We start from the raw sequence: 18119 nt of genomic DNA, 5'->3' as shown, positions 1-18119 counted from the left end.
ATATTGCAGTATTATACCTCTATGTTTACTTTGTACGCTTTTGTAACCTGCACACGTAACTTTTTCCTCCTGTAATGCACCGTTTGGCTCACTTTTTTAATGCTCCGTTTGCTTCCTCTTGCTACCTGCACACGTCACGTTTTCCTCCTATACCGCTATGTTTACTTTCTACGCTTTTGTAACCTGCACACGTAACTTTTTCCTCCTGTAATGCACTGTTTGGCTCACTTTTTTAATGCTCCGTTTGCTTCCTCTTGCTACCTGCACACGTCACTTTTTCCTCCTATACCTCTATGTTTACTTTCTACGCTTTTGTAACCTGCACACGTAACTTTTTCCTCCTGTAATGCACCGTTTGGCTCACTTTTGTAATGCTCCGTTTGCTTCCTCTTGCTCACGATGTACGCTTTTGTAACCTGCACACGTAACTTTTTCCTCCAGTAATGCACCGTTTGGCTCACTTTTGTAATGCTCCGTTTGTTTCCTCTTGCTCATGATTTTCATTTTTGCTTCATTTTTCCGCCGCTCACCGCTCCTGAATAAATAAATAAATAACCTACCTCATCCGCCCCTCACTGCTCCTCCCCGCCTGTCCGCCGCTCCTCACCGCCTGTCCGCCGCTCCTCCCCGCGCCATGTCCACCGGTCCTCCTCGCGCTCCTGCCCGCGCTCCTCACGTCGGGCACGCACGTCGCGGCCGGCACTTCTTCCAAGGGACTACTTTTTTTTCTGTAAATTTTTAAAATAAAGTATATTTATTACGTTTATAAAGCCTATGTCCATCTGCACACCCTGACAATTACAACGATGTATCGGGTGTGTGGATTGGCGCTGTGGTTCCCGAGTTTACCCGCCTCAAAGGTTCAAAGTTCTTCCTTTATAATAGTAGTATAGATTGTCTTTATAATGCCTGTGTTTGGCTATGTTCTGTCTCTCGTTTATGCATTGTTCTCTAGGCTGTTATTCCCTCTTAGTTGCTTTGTAATTGATTGTTTTCTGTTTTCTTCTGACGTAGGTTAGTAATTTCCTTATGTGTCTCCCTCTCTGCTTCCACAGGAATCCTATCTCGTTTGATGATGTCTCCCCGGCTCCCTGCCCTGCCGATCTCGGATGTGTTGCCTTACCTATGTGGCTCCCTCCCCCCCCCCCGACTCCTTCTCGTCTTCTCCCCTTGTAAGTATGTTCCTCCCTTGTATCCTCTTCTTACTTTGTACTCTTTTGTTTTCTTACCTTACTTTTCAGTTTCTTTTTCATTTTCTTTGGTTTTGCAGTAATAATAAATTCTTTACCTCAGCTTGTCCTGGTCTTCTTCTCATTTCTCTTCTTACTCCGATGTTTTTGTACCTTTCTTCGGTCACTACTTCACTCTTTTCTCTTGCACACTCTTTCTTTCTCATTCCTTTCTTCCTTCTTTTTCTTCTCTTACATCTCACTTCGCATTCTCTCCTCTTGCTTTTTATTGATTATTCCTCTTTTCTTTATTTGTCCTTCTTCATGGGTTGTTTTTCCTGTTCCATTTACCATGTATTTATTGCATTATTGTACATGCTATGTCCTTGAATATAGTTTCATGGAATGTCAAGGGTATAAATTCTCCAATTAAGCGGCAGCGTATTTTATCACACCTTGCCAAATTGAATGTTGATGTGGCTTTCCTCCAGGAAACCCATCTCTCTGATATAGAGTCAGCTAAACTTAGAAGGGGTTGGGTGGGTGAAGTCTTATATGCGCAGGGTGATGGTAAACGCAATGGTGTTGCAATTTTATGTCGTAGGTCTCTTCCTTTTACAGTCCTTTCCCAAGAATCTGATACTAATGGCAGATGGACACATGTCAGACTATCGCTTAGAGATGTTCCAATCTCTCTTCTTAATGTCTATGGACCCGCCAATGGTGAACCCCTTTTTTGGGCTGAGTTTTCTCCGCGTATCACCCACTTCATGGATGAAAATTTTATTCTCGCTGGGGATTGTAATCAACCCCTAGATTCATTCATAGACAGGAACTCTGACGCCACCTATGTCCCCACCAAATCGCACAAACTTTTTACCCAAGCCATTTCCCAACATAAACTTGTTGACTCCTGGAGACTTTGTAATCCGACCTTGCGGGAGTTTACCTTTTATTCTCCGTTCCATCGATCTCAATCGCGGATAGACTACATATTTGTCTCCCATAACCTAGCACAAACGCTTACTACAGCTGAAATCGGTCCAATCTTACTTTCAGACCATGCCCCTGTTGTAGTTAGCCTAGACGTGATTCCTAAAACTGACGGACCTAGGAGATGGCGTTTTAATAATGCCCTCCTCTTAGATCCCAAATTTTCTACTTCCTTCATTGCCTTTTTTGACGACTTTTTCCTGTTAAATGATGTTCCGCCCATTTCGAAAAATACTGTCTGGGATGCTTTTAAAGCAGCTGCACGCGATTTCATTATTGGCTATGTCGCAAAAAAACGCAGGGCTGCTCGCCAAATTACTAAGAATCTCCTTCATGACATTAAGCGATTGGAACACGCCTATTTCACTTCCCATTCCCAGGATAGTCTGACAGCTCTGATTGCTGCTAAGGTTAAATATAATGAAAAGTCTACAGAAGATGCTTCCTTATACTTGCTCAAATCAAGCGCTAAGTTTTATGGTGGTAGGAATAAAGCTGGGAAAATCCTTGCCAATTATTTAAAGGTCAAGCATAACAAGATGAATATTGAATCTGTTTTTGACACCAATGCTCACTTACAACACAAAGATGCCGATATCCTTGCTACATTCTCTCACTTCTATGAAACTCTTTACACCTCTGACACTCAACCTTCCCTTCACTCTCTCACACATTTCTTCTCGAATATCCAAAAGCCTGCACATTTTCCTCTTGATCTTTCTTCTTTGGAGGCTGACATTTCACAGGAAGAATTGTTTACTGCATTCCAACGTCTCACACTTAATAAAGCTCCTGGACCAGACGGTTTTACCGTTGAATTCTATCTTCATTTCTCCAAGCTGTTGATTCCCAAATTGCACTCTCTTCTTAATACCTTTGCTGCACTAGGTGCCTCATCCGGGACCTTTTCCGACGCGCACATTTGCTTAATTCCCAAGCCCGGAAACGATGTGCAGTATTGCAAAAATTACAGGCCCATTTCCCTTGTCAACATTGACTATAAACTCTTCGCTAAGTCATTGGCGATCAGGCTGGATCACTTACTTCCTGATCTCTTAGGAGAAGAGCAATCTGGTTTTGTTAAAGGTCGTTATATCACTGACAACACCAGACTTTTATTTAATATATTGTCAAAATCATCCCACATCCAACATTCCCTTGCAGCGATTGCTCTAGATGCCGAGAAGGCGTTTGATAGGGTCGAGTGGCCTTATCTTTTTCACACTCTAGGTTGGTTTGGTTTTGTCCCTAAATATATTTCCCTAGTCTCATTGTTGTATTCTCGCCCACGGGCCGCTGTTTATGCGAACGGTCGAATTTCCCCTTACTTTGACCTCGGTAGAGGAGTTCGCCAAGGTTGTCCCCTTTCCCCTTTCCTTTTTAATCTCGCTTTAGAACCTTTCCTATCTAAGCTTCGTCAGAATCCCAATATTCACGTATTTCAGACTGCGGAGTCTTCCATTAAACTGGCTGCCTACGCTGATGATATTTTGCTCTTCACTATCTCCATCCCTGCTTTCCTAGAAGTAGTGCGGAATTATTCTTCAATTTCTGGCTATAAACTCAACAACGATAAATGTGAAATTTTACCTCTGACGAAATTCACCTTTCAATCCGATTTCACTCCTTCCAACTTTGCATGGAGTCCTTCCCATATTAAGTATTTAGGTTTGCATATCACCCCTTCCGTCCCTGACACCGTCTCCCTATGCTTAACTAAATGTACTCAGAAAATATCTGACCTCACAACTAGGTGGCACCCTCTCTACCTCTCTTGGTGGGGTCATTTAGACACCATTAAAATGATGTTATCCCCCATCATTCTCTACACAATTTCCAATATCCCGGTCCCTATTCCAACCAAATTCTTTAAGAAAATTAATTCAGCCCTCTCCTCCTATTTATGGCATCACAAAAAACCCAGAATGTCCCTCGCTAGGCTCATGTGCCCTGTTTTTGAAGGTGGAGTTAATTTTTCGGATTTCCCAGCCTACCAGAAGGCCTTCTTACTGCGTCAAGCCTCCTTTTGGTTACAGGATCCTGCCTCACCTTGTCCCTTGTGGACTAAGGTTGAGCGTCTCTTCCTTTCCCCTTTCTCTTTCGCTGAATAGATCTCTTTCGCGCGCAAACCATCCTCAACTCCCACAATTTTACGGTCAAACTCTTCTTATCCTCTAAACCTCCCCCTCCTACGACTGTTGCTGATTTTCTCTCATCCACTATTTGGCATAGTAAATACCTTTTAATACGCGGTAAACTCTTTTACTGGAAATCTTGGAGGTCCAAAGGTTTGCTCTGGATCTCACAACTCTTCTCACACTCCACCTTTTTGTCTTTTCATATCCTATGTTCCACCTTTGCATTGCCCTCGTCCTTTGCTCCCAAATATCTCTTGCTTAAAGCAGCGGTTTTGGAGGTCTACACCAAACTCACACTGGCACCATCTTCATTTTCCCCTACTTCTTCTGACCTCACTTTTCAACTCCATTCTCCTCTGCGAGCTACTCCTAAAGCTTCTACTATATACAAATATCTTCCTCCCAGGCCCAAGTTTAAGATGGAGGAGCAATGGGAACATGACCTTTCTGTATCTTGGCCAGTTTCCTTTTGGGACAAGATCTGGACAAAGGTTCGCAAAACTTCCAGGGCGGCGTCTTTGACGCAATCTATGTTTTTTATATATAATCGATTACTCCACACTCCTTCTACCCTTAACAAGCGATTCCCTACTAATCCGGATGTTTGTTGGTCCTGTTCCTTGCCCAATGCTACCCTGTTTCATATGTTGTTTCTATGCCAACACGTACATGCTTTTTGGTTACAGGTCTGGGCTCAAAGAACAAGTTACTTACCTTTGGTAACGCTTTTTCTGGTAGATACTATATCTGCCTGTGGATTCCTCACCTTGTGAATATCCCCTTGCGTCAGCAACATTCGGAAATTCTTTTGTAGCTTCGCGCCGACGTGGATCCGGACGTCACAGAGGCACGGCATTGCACGCGACTCCGCTGACGTCACCGACGCCTATAATAGGCCCACGCCGGCGTGATGACATCAGTTCCGCCCTTTTTTCCGTGCCTTCGAGGCACACGGACGGACCGATGACAGTAGACATATACACAGTATACGCAGTATAGAAATCAAGGTAAGACACACAGTGTGAAGCAAATGCAATAAGACATTTGAAATAGACAAATCCTTGACCATAAAATAATACATTATATAAACCACTGGCATAGAAGAGTGGACAACGGGGAGGCGGGTGGGTCAGTGAGGAATCCACAGGCATATATAGTATCTACCAGAAAAAGCATTACCGAAGGTAAGTAACTTGTTCTTCTGATAGATACATCTGCCGTGTGGATTCCTCACCTTGTGAATAGAGTCCCACAGCAGTCCCCACTCCCGGAGGAGGGTGTCCACTCTTCTAAACCAGGAAATCCTGAAGGACAGAGCGCGCAAAGTGACCCTCCCTCCTCACTTCGGAATCCAAGCAGTAATGCTTCGCGAAAGTGTGGAGGGAAGACCAAGTTGCCGCTCTACAAATATCCTCAACAGGCACACCTCTAGCCAATGCTGAGGTCGAAGACTTAGCTCTAGTTGAATGAGCCCTTATACCCTCTGGTGGGTCCTTACCGGCCAAAGAGTAGCAGATCTTAATGCAGAGGACGATCCATCTCGACAAAGTCCTCTTATGGACCGCTCTTCCTTTCTTGCAGCCAGCAAAGCCAACGAAGAGCTGGTCGTCCACTCGACAGTCTTTAGTCCTGTCCAAGTAAAAAGACACCACCCTCTTGGGGTCAAGACGGTGTAATCTCTCCTCCTCCTTGGAAGGGTGAGGGGGAGGATAAAAAGTAGGAAGGGTAATGGATTAACCAAGGTGGAAAGGAGTCACCACCTTTGGCAGAAAAGCAGCCCTGGTCCTAAGAACCATTCGTTCAGCATGAATGGTCAGGAATGGGGGCTTGGAACTAAGAGCTTGAAGCTCACTTACCCTCCTTGCCGAGGTGATTGCAACGAGAAAAAACGTTTTGAAAGTCAGAAGCCTCATGTGGCATTTGTGAAGAGGCTCAAAAGGAGCACCCATTAAAAATGTCAAAACTAGATTCAAATCCCACTGAGGCACAATAAAAGGTGTAGGAGGGAACCTATTAGTGAGGCCCTTCAAAAACCTTAAAACAATGGGAGACTTAAAAAGAGAAGGCTGGTCAGGCAAACAGATAAAAGCCGACAGCGCAGAAAGATAACCCTTCACCGTGGCAACAGCAAGCCCCTGCTGAGCCAGAGAAAGGGCAAACTGGAGCACATCAGATAAATGGGACCTCAAAGGGTCTATAGATTTCTCCCTGCACCAAGCAACAAATTTAGACCACCTATAAGAATAGATGGACTTAGTGGAGTCACGCCTGGCCGACAAGATGACATCCACCACATCGTGAGGGAGAGAAAAAGAAATCAGGTTGCCCCGCTCAATCTCCAGGCATGAAGGTGTAAGGTCTGGAGGTGGGGGTGTAGAACCTGCCCCTCCATCTGAGAGAGGAAATCTGCCCTGTGAGGGAGACGGAGCGGTGGGTGAGAGGAGAGGTGGAGAAGGTCCGAATACCACACCCTTCTTGGCCAATCCGGGGCGATCAATATGACTTGGGCCCGGTCTTGGCGAATCTTCCTCAGAACCCGAGGAATCAAGGGTATGGCAGGAAACGCGTAAAGGAGTTGATTTCCCCAACTCAACTGAAACGCGTCCCCCAAGGCTCCTTGCAACGGACACTGGAGACTGCAGAATGACAGGCAGTGAGCATTCTCGCGAGTGGCGAACAGGTCCACCCGAGGAGTCCCCCACATCTGAAAGATGTCGTGTACTACCTCTGGGTGAAGCCTCCACTCGTGATCGGCAGAGAACTGCCGACTCAGACTGTCTGCACGAACGTTCAGAACCCCGGCCAGATGACTTGCCATCAGACAAATCCGATGGTCCTGAACCCAGGACCAGAGGCGCAGAGCCTCCTTGCAGAGACACTGCGACCCTACTCCTCCCTGCTTGTTGACGTACCACATCGCGGTCGTGTTGTCCGTCAGGACCTGGACTGACTGACCGCGAAGGGAAGGGAGGAAGGCCTTGAGCGCCAAACGTACCGCCCGCAATTATAGAAGGTTGATGTGAAGCAACCTTTCCTCTGGAGACCAAAGACCTTTGACCTCCAGATCCCCCAGATGAGCACCCCACCCTAGGGTGGATGCATCCGATATCACTGTGGCCACCGATGGAGGCAGTTGGAAAGGCTTCCCTTGAGACAGATTGCCTTCCACACTCCACCAAGATAGATCCGCCGCAGTTTCTCTGGAGATCCTCACTGACTCCCTGAGATCTCCGTTGTGTTGATACCACTGCCTGCGGAGGCACCACTGGAGTGCCCTCATGTGCCAGCGTGCATGGTTGACCAACAGAATGCATGAAGCCATCAGACCGAGCAGGCAAAGAACCTTCAGGACTGGAATGACCGCTCCATTGAAAAATAAAGGAATCATCTCCTGTATGTCGCGAATCCTTTGAGGAGGAGGGAATGCGCGACACACAGTAGTGTCCAGTACCGCACCTATGAACAGGTTGCGCTGTGAGGGCAACAGGTGAGACTTGGGTACATTTATCGAAAAACCCAACCTGTGCAACAACAGAGTTGTCTCTTGCAGATGATGGAGCACCTTCTCCGGCGACTCAGCTTTGAACAGCCAGTCGTCTAGATACGGAAACACATGAATCCCCGATCTCCTGAGATGAGCTGCCACCACTGCCATCACCTTGGTGAAGACTCGAGGTGCAGTAGTAAGACCAAACGGAAGGACCACAAACTGGTAGTGCTGTGACCCAACCGTGAAACGGAGATACTTTCTGTGCGACTTCAAGATGGGAATATGAAAATACGCATCCTGCAAGTCGATCGACACCATCCAGTCTTCTTCCAGCAGCGCTTGAAGAACCTGTGCAAGAGTGAGCATTTTGAACTTTTCCTGCCTCAGGTAAAGGTTCAAAATCCTGAGGTCCAGGATTGGCCGAAGCCTGCCATCTTTCTTGGGGATCAGGAAATACCGGGAGTAGCACCCAAGACCCCTTTCCTGCTCTGGAACCACCTCTATCGCACCTTTTCGGAACAGTGCCAGGACTTCTTCCTGCAGGAGAAGCAGGTGGTCTTCCGAACAATAACCCTGGCAAGGAGGGTAATTGGGAGGGAATTCCTGGAAAGGAAGTGCATACCCATTCTCTACAAGATTGAGAACCCAAAGATCCGATGTTATTAATTCCCAATCTTGTAGAAAATGTGTAAGCCGACCCCCCACTGGGCCCACATGATCCGGAATGGCGGATCTAGGGCTGCTTTGCTGCGTTGGCAGGGGGTTGGGAAGGAGAGGAGGAGGAAGAGGAGGAAGCTTGACGACCTATTGGGCGGGATCTTTGCCTGCCCCTGTACGACTTGTACAGTGTATTCTGCTGCTGCTGAGGCTGCTGCTGGGATGATCTGTAAGACCGAAAGGAAGATCGACCAAATCCCCTGAAACGTCTTCCGGTAGTACCCCTGGACTGAAGACCCAAAGATTTTGCAGTGGCCCTACTGTCCTTAAAACGCTCCAAGGCAGTATCAGCCTTCTTACCAAACAGCCCTGATCCATCAAAAGGCAAGTCCATCAAGGCAGATTGGACGTCTGCAGAGAATTCTGAAGATTTGAGCCAGGCAGCCCTCCTAGTGGCCACGGAGGAACCCATGACCCTTGCCACTGAATCAGCAGTGTCCAGACCACTCTGAATGACCTGTCTCGCAGCTGCTTGAGTGTCCAATACCACTTCCTGAAAATCCTTCCTGTCATCCTCGGGGACTTTCGGAATCAACTGCTTGACAGAATCCATCAAAGCATGGATATACCTTTCCATCAGACACGTAGCATTGGTTGACTTTAATGCCATACTGGCTGATGAGAAAACCTTCTTGGCACTTTGGTCTTGCTTCCTGGATTCCTTATCTCCAGGAACTTGTGGAAAAGCACCAGCAGATTTCTTTGCGCAATCAGCCTGTATCACCAAACTCTCAGGAAGAGGATGTGAAGATAAAAATGCAGGGTCCTCTAGTGCAGCTCTATATCTCCTGGCCACTGTTCTAGAAACTGCAGGAGCAGATAAGGGTTTCTTCCAGACCTCATAAATAGGCTCAGACAAGGCCTCGTTGAAGGGCAACATAGGTTCATTGATAGATGAGGGTGAATGAAGCACCTCAGTCAAAATATTAGGCTTATAATCAGCAGTGGGCAGAGTAATATTCAATAGACTCGCTGCTTTCTTAATGACAGTGTGATAAGGTATCACATCCTTTGATGGAACATTTGACACAGAAGCCAATTCCCATTCAGGTGATAGTTCAAGCCCACTGGCTTCACACAAATCCTCAAACGGATCCTCAGAATCCTGCAACTCTCCTTCTTCAGTATCTGAATACCCATATTTCTCTTCTTCCAGAAGTCTCTGGGCCTTTTTCCGAGATCTTTCCTTCACCACCGAAGCCAATGGATCCGGAATCGACTCCGACGGGGTCGGTGCCGGCGTCGAACCCGAAGTCGGACGGGGTCTATCCATACGAGGTCGGGCAGAATCCTGCCTCGGAGTCGCAGGTATCGGCGTCGATGGGATCGGCGTCGATGGCACCGGCGTCGTGCGCTTCGGCGTCGACGACACCGGCGGTGTCGGAAAATGCCAATGCGGTGGTAGAGCCGGCATAAAAGGCATGAAGGGTGCAGGGGCGTAAGCCTGAGGAACACCTAAGTTAAAGGCCATAGGACCCGTGGGACCAACAGGTGCACCAGACGGGAACATTGCCCTGCAATAGACACCAAACATGGCGTTCAGGAACTGAGAAGGATCCTGACCTGGAGTCGGAAACTCAGGATATGGACCTCGTGGCTTTTCCTGAGGAGGCGGAGTCGATACGACGTCGACCTCTTCATTGGGTGCCGGAACCGGAGTCGACGAACCCTCAGGTACTGGAACTTCGGCTCCACCAGCCCCCTGCTCCTCACCTTCATCCTCCTGACCAGAAGGATTGGATGGACACGGAGAATGGACCTGTTTCTGAGATTCGGGTGAACCCGGATGCGAAGCCTCATCATGTTCCGATTCTGAAATCTCCACTTCTTTACTCAGAAGTTTGACCTGGGACTTCGGTCTTGAACTAGAGTCCTTCCCAGAATGATGACGCGACCCATTGCTCTTCTTCTTGTGTTTCTTCCTCGAAGACTTCGAAGCGTGAGCCGAAGACGACTCCGAGTGCGACCTCGAACGAGACCTCGATCTCGACCTCGCCCTAGACCGACGAGATCGAGACTTCGAAGATTTCTTAATCTTCTTACTTTTAAGCTTTGCCACGAGGAGTTTCGCCTCTCTCTCTCTCAAAGCTTTCGGCGTCATCTTCTTGCAGCAAAGACAGTCCTCGACATCATGGTCGGAGCTTAAACACCAGACACAGCATTTGTGAGGATCGGTGATAGACATAGTCTTACCACACTCGCCACAAGCTTTAAACCCAGTCTTCTTCGACGACATCTCGAAAAGTATGAAGATAGACACAATACAATGAACATAGTAACAAAGTTATTGTAAGCTACAGTACGATCCCTGAAAACCGTTAGCGTCGACAACGCGGAAAAAAGGGAACTGATGTCATCACGCCGGCGTGGGCCTATTATAGGCGTCGGTGACGTCAGCGGAGTCGCGTGCGATGCCGTGCCTCTGTGACGTCCGGATCCACGTCGGCGCGAAGCTACAAAAGAATTTCCGAATGTTGCTGACGCAAGGGGATATTCACAAGGTGAGGAATCCACACGGCAGATGTATCTATCAGAATTAATGTTATTTTTCATACCTGCATTCCCTTGTCTCACACACATCTCTTTATGGTGAGTCTCTCTCCTTGTTGGGATGACACCGATCTCAATGTTCGTATTGTTGATCTACTATTGGCTGTTGCGTTCCAACAGATTACTATTAACTGGAAGACTGCCACTGCCATTTCTTTGAAAGCATGGTGGAATAATGTTTGTCATAATCACAGGCTTGATACTTCTTTTGTTTTTCCTACCCAGTTAGCAGTCAAATGTGCAGACCTATGGCTTCCGGTTATGTTGTATTTAGATACTTGTACAACTCGTTCATTTTGTCCACGACCTGCTCAGCAGGAGGTTTCTAAACCCCCATGATGCCCTTGTCATTTCCTTCCTTTTTCTAACATTATTACCTGCATGCTCCCAGTTGTATTTGCTTTGTTGTACAATCATTCTTTTTCTTCTTTTTACTTATTAATGCCCATGATAAGTTTGCTGATATTTCCTCAATTATACAGTTTTTTCTGATTTTTTTTTCCCTCCCCTTTTCTTCTTCCTCAAGCTCTTTTATTGCATTATGTATTGATACCATATATATTATGCTTAATAAACTTTCATTGAACTTAAAAAAAGAAAAGCAAAAGTACAGTATCGGTCACTGAACCCATCAATAGGTACCAGGTCACCTCCCTACTGTTTGACATGTACCACAAAAGGATCTTGAATAGGCACTGGGAAAACTTATTGCCACTTTAAGAGAGCATGTAGAGATTCTGTGGCCCAACAGCTCATCTCCCAGTCATAGGGGGATGTAAGAAGATGACATATACAGACTTCACTGTCAACCCCATGTCAACAACTGCTGCCTAATCATCTCCACTCGCCATCTGTCACGCAGAGATGCCAACTGATGGAAAGAGGGACTTGGTGTGAAAACCTGCACGAAGGTAAAGTGTCAGTCTACAAGGATAACCACCTACCAGGAGGAACATAGGTGTGTACACTATAGGGAGAAACTCTGATCATAAAAGGAAGGACACTAAAGGTTGCAAAACAAGCCTGTATCATAGACAACCTAATTTAAGTGAGTGAGACAGTCTCCAATATGGGTAAATACTATGCAATATGTGAGGAGAGAGCCTCCAGACAGAAGAACAAGTTACTTACCTTCGGTAACGCTTTTTCTGGTAGATACTATATCTGCCTGTGGATTCCTCACCTTGTGAATATCCCCTTGCGTCAGCAACATTCGGAAATTCTTTTTGTAGCCTCGCGCCGACGTGGACTAGGACGTCATAGAGACACGACCTCGCTCGCAACTCCGCTGACGTCACAGACGCCTACAATAGGCCCACGCCGGCGTGATGACATCAGTTCCGCCCTTTTTTCCGTGCCATCGAGGCACACGGACGGACCAATGACAGTAGAAATGCATACAGTATACACAGTACACAATAGTAAAGGTAAAACACACAGTGTGAAGCAAAAGCAGGAAAGCTATTGAAACATTCCCTGATAACAAACTATAAATACATTACATTACAGTAACACTGGTATAGAAGAGTGGACAACGGGGAGGCGGGTGGGTCAGTGAGGAATCCACAGGCAGATATAGTATCTACCAGAAAAAGCGTTACCGAAGGTAAGTAACTTGTTCTTCTGATAGATACATCTGCTGTGTGGATTCCTCACCTTGTGAATAGAGTCCCACAGCAGTCCCCACTCCCGGAGGAGGGTATCCACTCTTCTAGACCAGGAAATCCTGAAGGACAGAACGCGCAAAATGACCATCCCTCCTCACCTCGGAATCCAAGCAGTAATGCTTCGCGAAAGTGTGGAGGGAAGACCAAGTTGCCGCTCTACAAATATCCTCTACAGGAACCCCTCTAGCCAATGCAGAGGTTGCAGACTTAGCTCTTGTAGAATGAGCCCTTATACCCTCTGGTGGTTCCTTACCGGCCAAAGAGTAGCAGATCTTAATGCAGAGGACGATCCATCTCGACAAGGTTCTTTTATGGACCGCTCTTCCTTTCTTGCAGCCAGCAAACCCAATGAAGAGCTGGTCATCCAAACGAAAGTCTTTAGATCTGTCCAAGTAAAAAGACACCGCCCTCTTGGGGTCCAGACGGTGCAGTCTCTCTTCCGCCTTAGAAGGGTGAGGGGGAGGATAGAAGGCAGGTAGGGTAATGGACTGTCCTAGATGGAAGGGAGTTACCACCTTAGGCAGAAAAGCAGCCCTGGTCCTGAGAACCATTCGATCAGCATGAATGGTCAAGAAAGGGGGCTTGTAAATAAGAGCTTGAAGCTCACTTACCCTCCTTGCCGAGGTTATTGCAAAGAGGAAGACCGTTTTAAGGGTAAGAAGCCTCATGGGACACTTGTGAAGAGGCTCAAAAGGAGCACCCATTAAAAATGTCAAAACTAGATTCAAATCCCACTGAGGCACAATAAAAGGGGTAGGAGGGAACTTATTAGTAAGGCCCTTCAAAAACCTTAAAACTATAGGAGACTTAAAAAGAGAAGGCTGGTCAGGCAAACAGATAAAAGCCGACAGCGCAGAAAGATAACCCTTCACAGTGGCAACAGCAAGCCCCTGCTGAGCCAGAGAATGGGCAAACTGGAGAACATCAGACAAATGGGCTCTCAAAGGGTCAATAGACTTTTCCCCACACCACGTGACAAATTTCGACCATCTATAAGAATAAATGGACTTAGTGGAGTCACGCCTGGCTGACAAGATGACATCCACAACGTCAGGCGGGAGGGAAAAGGAAATCAGGTTGCCCCGTTCAATCTCCAGGCATGAAGGTGTAAGGTCTGGAAGTGGGGGTGTAGAACCTGCCCCTCCATCTGAGAGAGGAGATCTGCCCTGAGAGGGAGACGGAGCGGCGGGTGAGAGGAGAGGTGGAGAAGATCTGTATACCACACCCTTCTTGGCCAATCCGGGGCGACCAATATGACTTGGGCCCGGTCTTGGCGAATCTTCCTCAGAACCCGAGGAATCAAGGGTATGGGAGGAAACGCGTAAAGGAGTTGATTTTCCCAACTCAAATGAAACGCGTCCCCCAAAGCTCCTTGCATCGGAAACTGGAGACTGCAGAATGACGGGCAGTGAGCATTCTTGTGAGTGGCGAACAGGTCCACCCGAGGAGTCCCCCACATCCGAAAGATGTCGTGAACCACCTCCGGATGGAGCCTCCACTCGTGGTCGGCAGAGAACTGCCGACTGAGACTGTCTGTACGAACGTTCAGAACGCCGGCGAGATGATTTGCCATCAGACAAATCTGATGGTCCTGAACCCAGGACCAGAGACGCAGAGCCTCTCTGCAGAGACACTGCGACCCCACTCCTCCCTGCTTGTTGATGTACCACATCGCGGTTGTGTTGTCCGTCAGGACTTGGACCGAACGACCGCGAAGGGAAGGGGGGAAGGCCTTGAGCGCTAAACGAATCGCCCGCAATTCTAGAAGGTTGATGTGAAGCAACCTTTCCTCTGGAGACCAAAGGCCCTTGACCTCCAGATCCCCCAGATGAGCACCCCACCCTAGAGTGGATGCATCCGTAATCACTGTGGCCACCGATGGAGGCAGCTGAAAAGGCTTTCCTTGAGACAGATTGCCTTCCACGCTCCACCAAGACAGATCCGCCGCAGCTTCTCTGGAGATCCTCACAGACTCCCTGAGATCTCCGTTGTGCTGATACCACTGCCTGCGGAGGCACCACTGGAGTGCCCTCATGTGCCAGCGTGCATGGTTGACCAACAGAATGCAAGAAGCCATCAGACCGAGCAGGCGAAGGACCTTCAGGACTGGAACAACCGCTCCATTGTAAAATAAAGGAATCATTTCCTGTATGTCGCCAATCCTTTGAGGGGGAGGGAATGCACGACATACAGTTGTGTCCAGTACAGCACCTATGAACAGGTTGCGCTGGGAGGGCACCAGGTGAGATTTGGGTACGTTTATCGAAAAACCCAACCTGTACAACAACTGGGTTGTCTCTCGCAGATGATGAAGCACAGTCTCTGACGACTGCGCCTTGATCAGCCAGTCGTCCAGATACAGGAATACAGGAATCCCTGATCTTCTGAGATGCGCCGCCACCACTGCCATCACCTTGGTGAAGACCCGAGGCGCAGTAGTAAGTCCAAACGGAAGGACCGCAAACTGGTAGTGCTGCGATCCCACCGTAAAACGAAGATACCTCCTGTGCGACTTCAGGATTGGAATATGAAAATACGCATCCTGCAAGTCGAGTAACACCATCCAGTTTTCTTCCAGCAGCGCCTGAAGAACCTGAGCAAGGGTGAGCATCTTGAATTTCTCCTGCTTCAGATAAAAATTCAAGATCCTGAGATCCAGGATTGGACGAAGTCTGCCATCCTTCTTGGGAATCAGGAAATACCGGGAGTAGCATCCCTGACCCCTTTCCTGCTCTGGGACCACCTCTATCGCACCTTTTCTCAATAGAGTTTGGACTTCCTCCTGAAGGAGTAACAGATGTTCCCCTGAGCAATACCCCTGGCAAGGAGGGTAATTGGGAGGGAATTCCCGAAAGGGAAGGGCATACCCATTTTCTACGAGATTGAGAACCCAAAGATCTGATGTAACCGATTCCCAATCTCGTAGAAAGTGGGTAAGCCGATCCCCCACTGGGCCTACATGATCCTGAATGGCGGATCTAGGGCTGCTTTTCTGTGGCTGGGGGGTTGGAAGAGGCGGAGGAGGAGGAGGCTTGACGCCCTCGAGGACGTGTCCTCTGCTTTCCCCTGTATGACCTATACAAGGTATTCTGCTGCTGCTGTTGTTGTTGCTGCTGCTGACCTTGTCTATATGAACGAAAGGAAGAGCGGCCAAACCCTCTAAATTTCCTGGTCGTAGAACCTCTGACCTGAAGGCCAAGAGATCTAGCAGTTGCTCTGCTGTCCTTGAATCTCTCCAAGGCAGCGTCTGCTTTCCTTCCAAAGAGCCCCTCACCATCGAAAGGTAAATCCAATAAAGCAGACTGCACATCAGCTGAAAAATCAGACGACTTCAACCAGGCTGAACGCCTCGTGGCAACCGCCGTGCCCATGATCCTTGCCACAGAATCCGTAGTATCAAGCCCACTTTGAATGACCTGACTGGCTGCCGCTTGAGAATCAGACAAAGCTTCCTCAAAGTCTTTTCTGTTATCCTCAGGAACCTTAGGGATTAATGAACGCATAGAGTCCATAAGAGCATGAATATATCTACCCATAAGGCAAGTGGTATTAGAAGACTTCAATGCCATACTAGCTGAAGAAAAAGTCTTTTTTGCAACTTGATCCTATTTCTTGGCCTCTTTGTCGCCAGGCACCTGCGGAAAAGCACCAACTGACTTTTTAGAACAAGCGGCCTGAATTACCAAACTCTCAGGAGAAGGATGAGAAGACAAGAAAGCAGGATCCTCAGGAGCCACTCTATACCTCCTAGCCACACTTTTTGAAACTGCAGGAGCAGAAAAAGGTTTCTTCCATACCTCCATAATGGGATCCTTTAAAGCATCATTAAATGGTAGTAAATGTTCCACTGCCGAATTTGGAGAATGAAGGACCTCAGTCAGTAAATTTGACTTAAATTCGACAGTAGGCAAAGTCAAACCCAAAAGTCCTGCTGCCTTCTTCATGACAACATGATATGGTTGAACATCCCTGGAGGGTGCATCAGGTCCTGAAGGTAAAGACCACTCTGGGGAAAATTCGAGACCACTCGCCTCTGCTAGGTCCTCAAAACAACTCCCATCCAGCTCACCTTCCTCCACTTCAGAAGAAGATTCACCAATTCTCTGTTCATCAAGAAGACGTTGAGCTTCTCTTCGAGACCTCATTTTAACTCGAAGTGCAGTCGAATCCAGCACCGAATCCGACGGCGCCGGAGCCGACTTCGGAATCGAATCCGAGGGCTTGGAAGGTTGTGCCATAGATTTGCTAGGAGCCGGCGACGTCGGAGCCGGAGTCGTCGACTTCGGCCGAGCCGGCGTCGATACCGGCGTCGACCTCGGTGGAGCTTGGAATTGCCACAGCGGAGTCGGGGCTGGCATATACGGCATGAAAGGTGCCGGAGCATATGAGTGAGGAACACCCAAATTAAAAGCCATAGGACCCATGGGACCTGAAGGTGCTCCAGAGGGGTACCACGATGTTGAGAAAACACCATACATTGCGTTCAAAAACGCAGAGGGGTCCTGACCTGGAGTCGGGAATGGTGGATGCTCAGGCTGATCTCGAGGCAGGTTAGAATCTGTTTCCACAACAGGATTCGAAGTCTCCTCCTCAATAGGAACTCCATCGGTGTCACCTGGAGCCGGAGATGGAGTCGGAGACGGAGACGGAGTCGGATCCGGAACTGGAGTCGGAGAATGGACCATCGACTCCGAAGGCGAAGCCTCACCTTCTTGATCCGACACTTGCAGAGGAATTACCTTTGACTTCATCCTCTTGGGAGACTTCGATCTAGAACCAGACTTATCACCTGAATGATGACGGGATTCATGTCTCCTTTTCTTATGTTTCTTACGAGAACCGGAAGCATGATCAGACGAAGACTTCGAGGCCGACGCCTCTCGAGATCTCGACCTGGATCTCGACTTCGATCTCTTCGAGTGCTTCGAGAATCTTTTAACTTTACTCGCCTTTAGCTTAGCCACAAGAAGTTTTGATTCTCTTTCTCGAAGAGCCTTCGGATTCATCTTCTGACATGATGAACACCCATCAACGTCGTGATCCGAACTCAAGCACCAGATGCAGTCTTGGTGAGGGTCCGTAACGGACATCATCTTCCCACATTCTCTACAAGGTTTAAACCCTGTCTTCTTTGTCGACATGACAACCGAGCAAAAAGGTCAGAGAATGGAGAATCGAGGAAATAAAGTAACAATATACTATAAGCTACAGAGTATCCCGAAACCGTTAGCGTCGACGACGCGGAAAAAAGGGAACTGATGTCATCACGCCGGCGTGGGCCTATTGTAGGCGTCGGTGACGTCAGCGGAGTCGCGAGCGAGGTCGTGTCTCTATGACGTCCTAGTCCACGTCGGCGCGAGGCTACAAAAAGAATTTCCGAATGTTGCTGATGCAA

At 47.9% G+C, this 18119-nt stretch overlaps 1 protein-coding gene across 4 annotated transcripts in view; it reads right to left on the bottom strand.

Annotated features, from left to right (window-relative positions):
- MINDY4 (MINDY lysine 48 deubiquitinase 4) overlaps window positions 1-18119 on the bottom strand; it is a 638720-nt gene that overhangs the window by 327372 nt on the left and 293229 nt on the right. The gene's annotated exons all lie outside the window — the stretch shown is intronic.

The sequence above is a fragment of the Lissotriton helveticus genome, chromosome 10 (genome assembly GCF_964261635.1).
Source record: "Lissotriton helveticus chromosome 10, aLisHel1.1, whole genome shotgun sequence".
Classification (NCBI taxonomy): Eukaryota; Metazoa; Chordata; class Amphibia; order Caudata; family Salamandridae; genus Lissotriton; species Lissotriton helveticus.
Note: the sequence above shows the minus strand (reverse complement) of the source record. Positions and strands in the feature narration are given on the sequence as shown.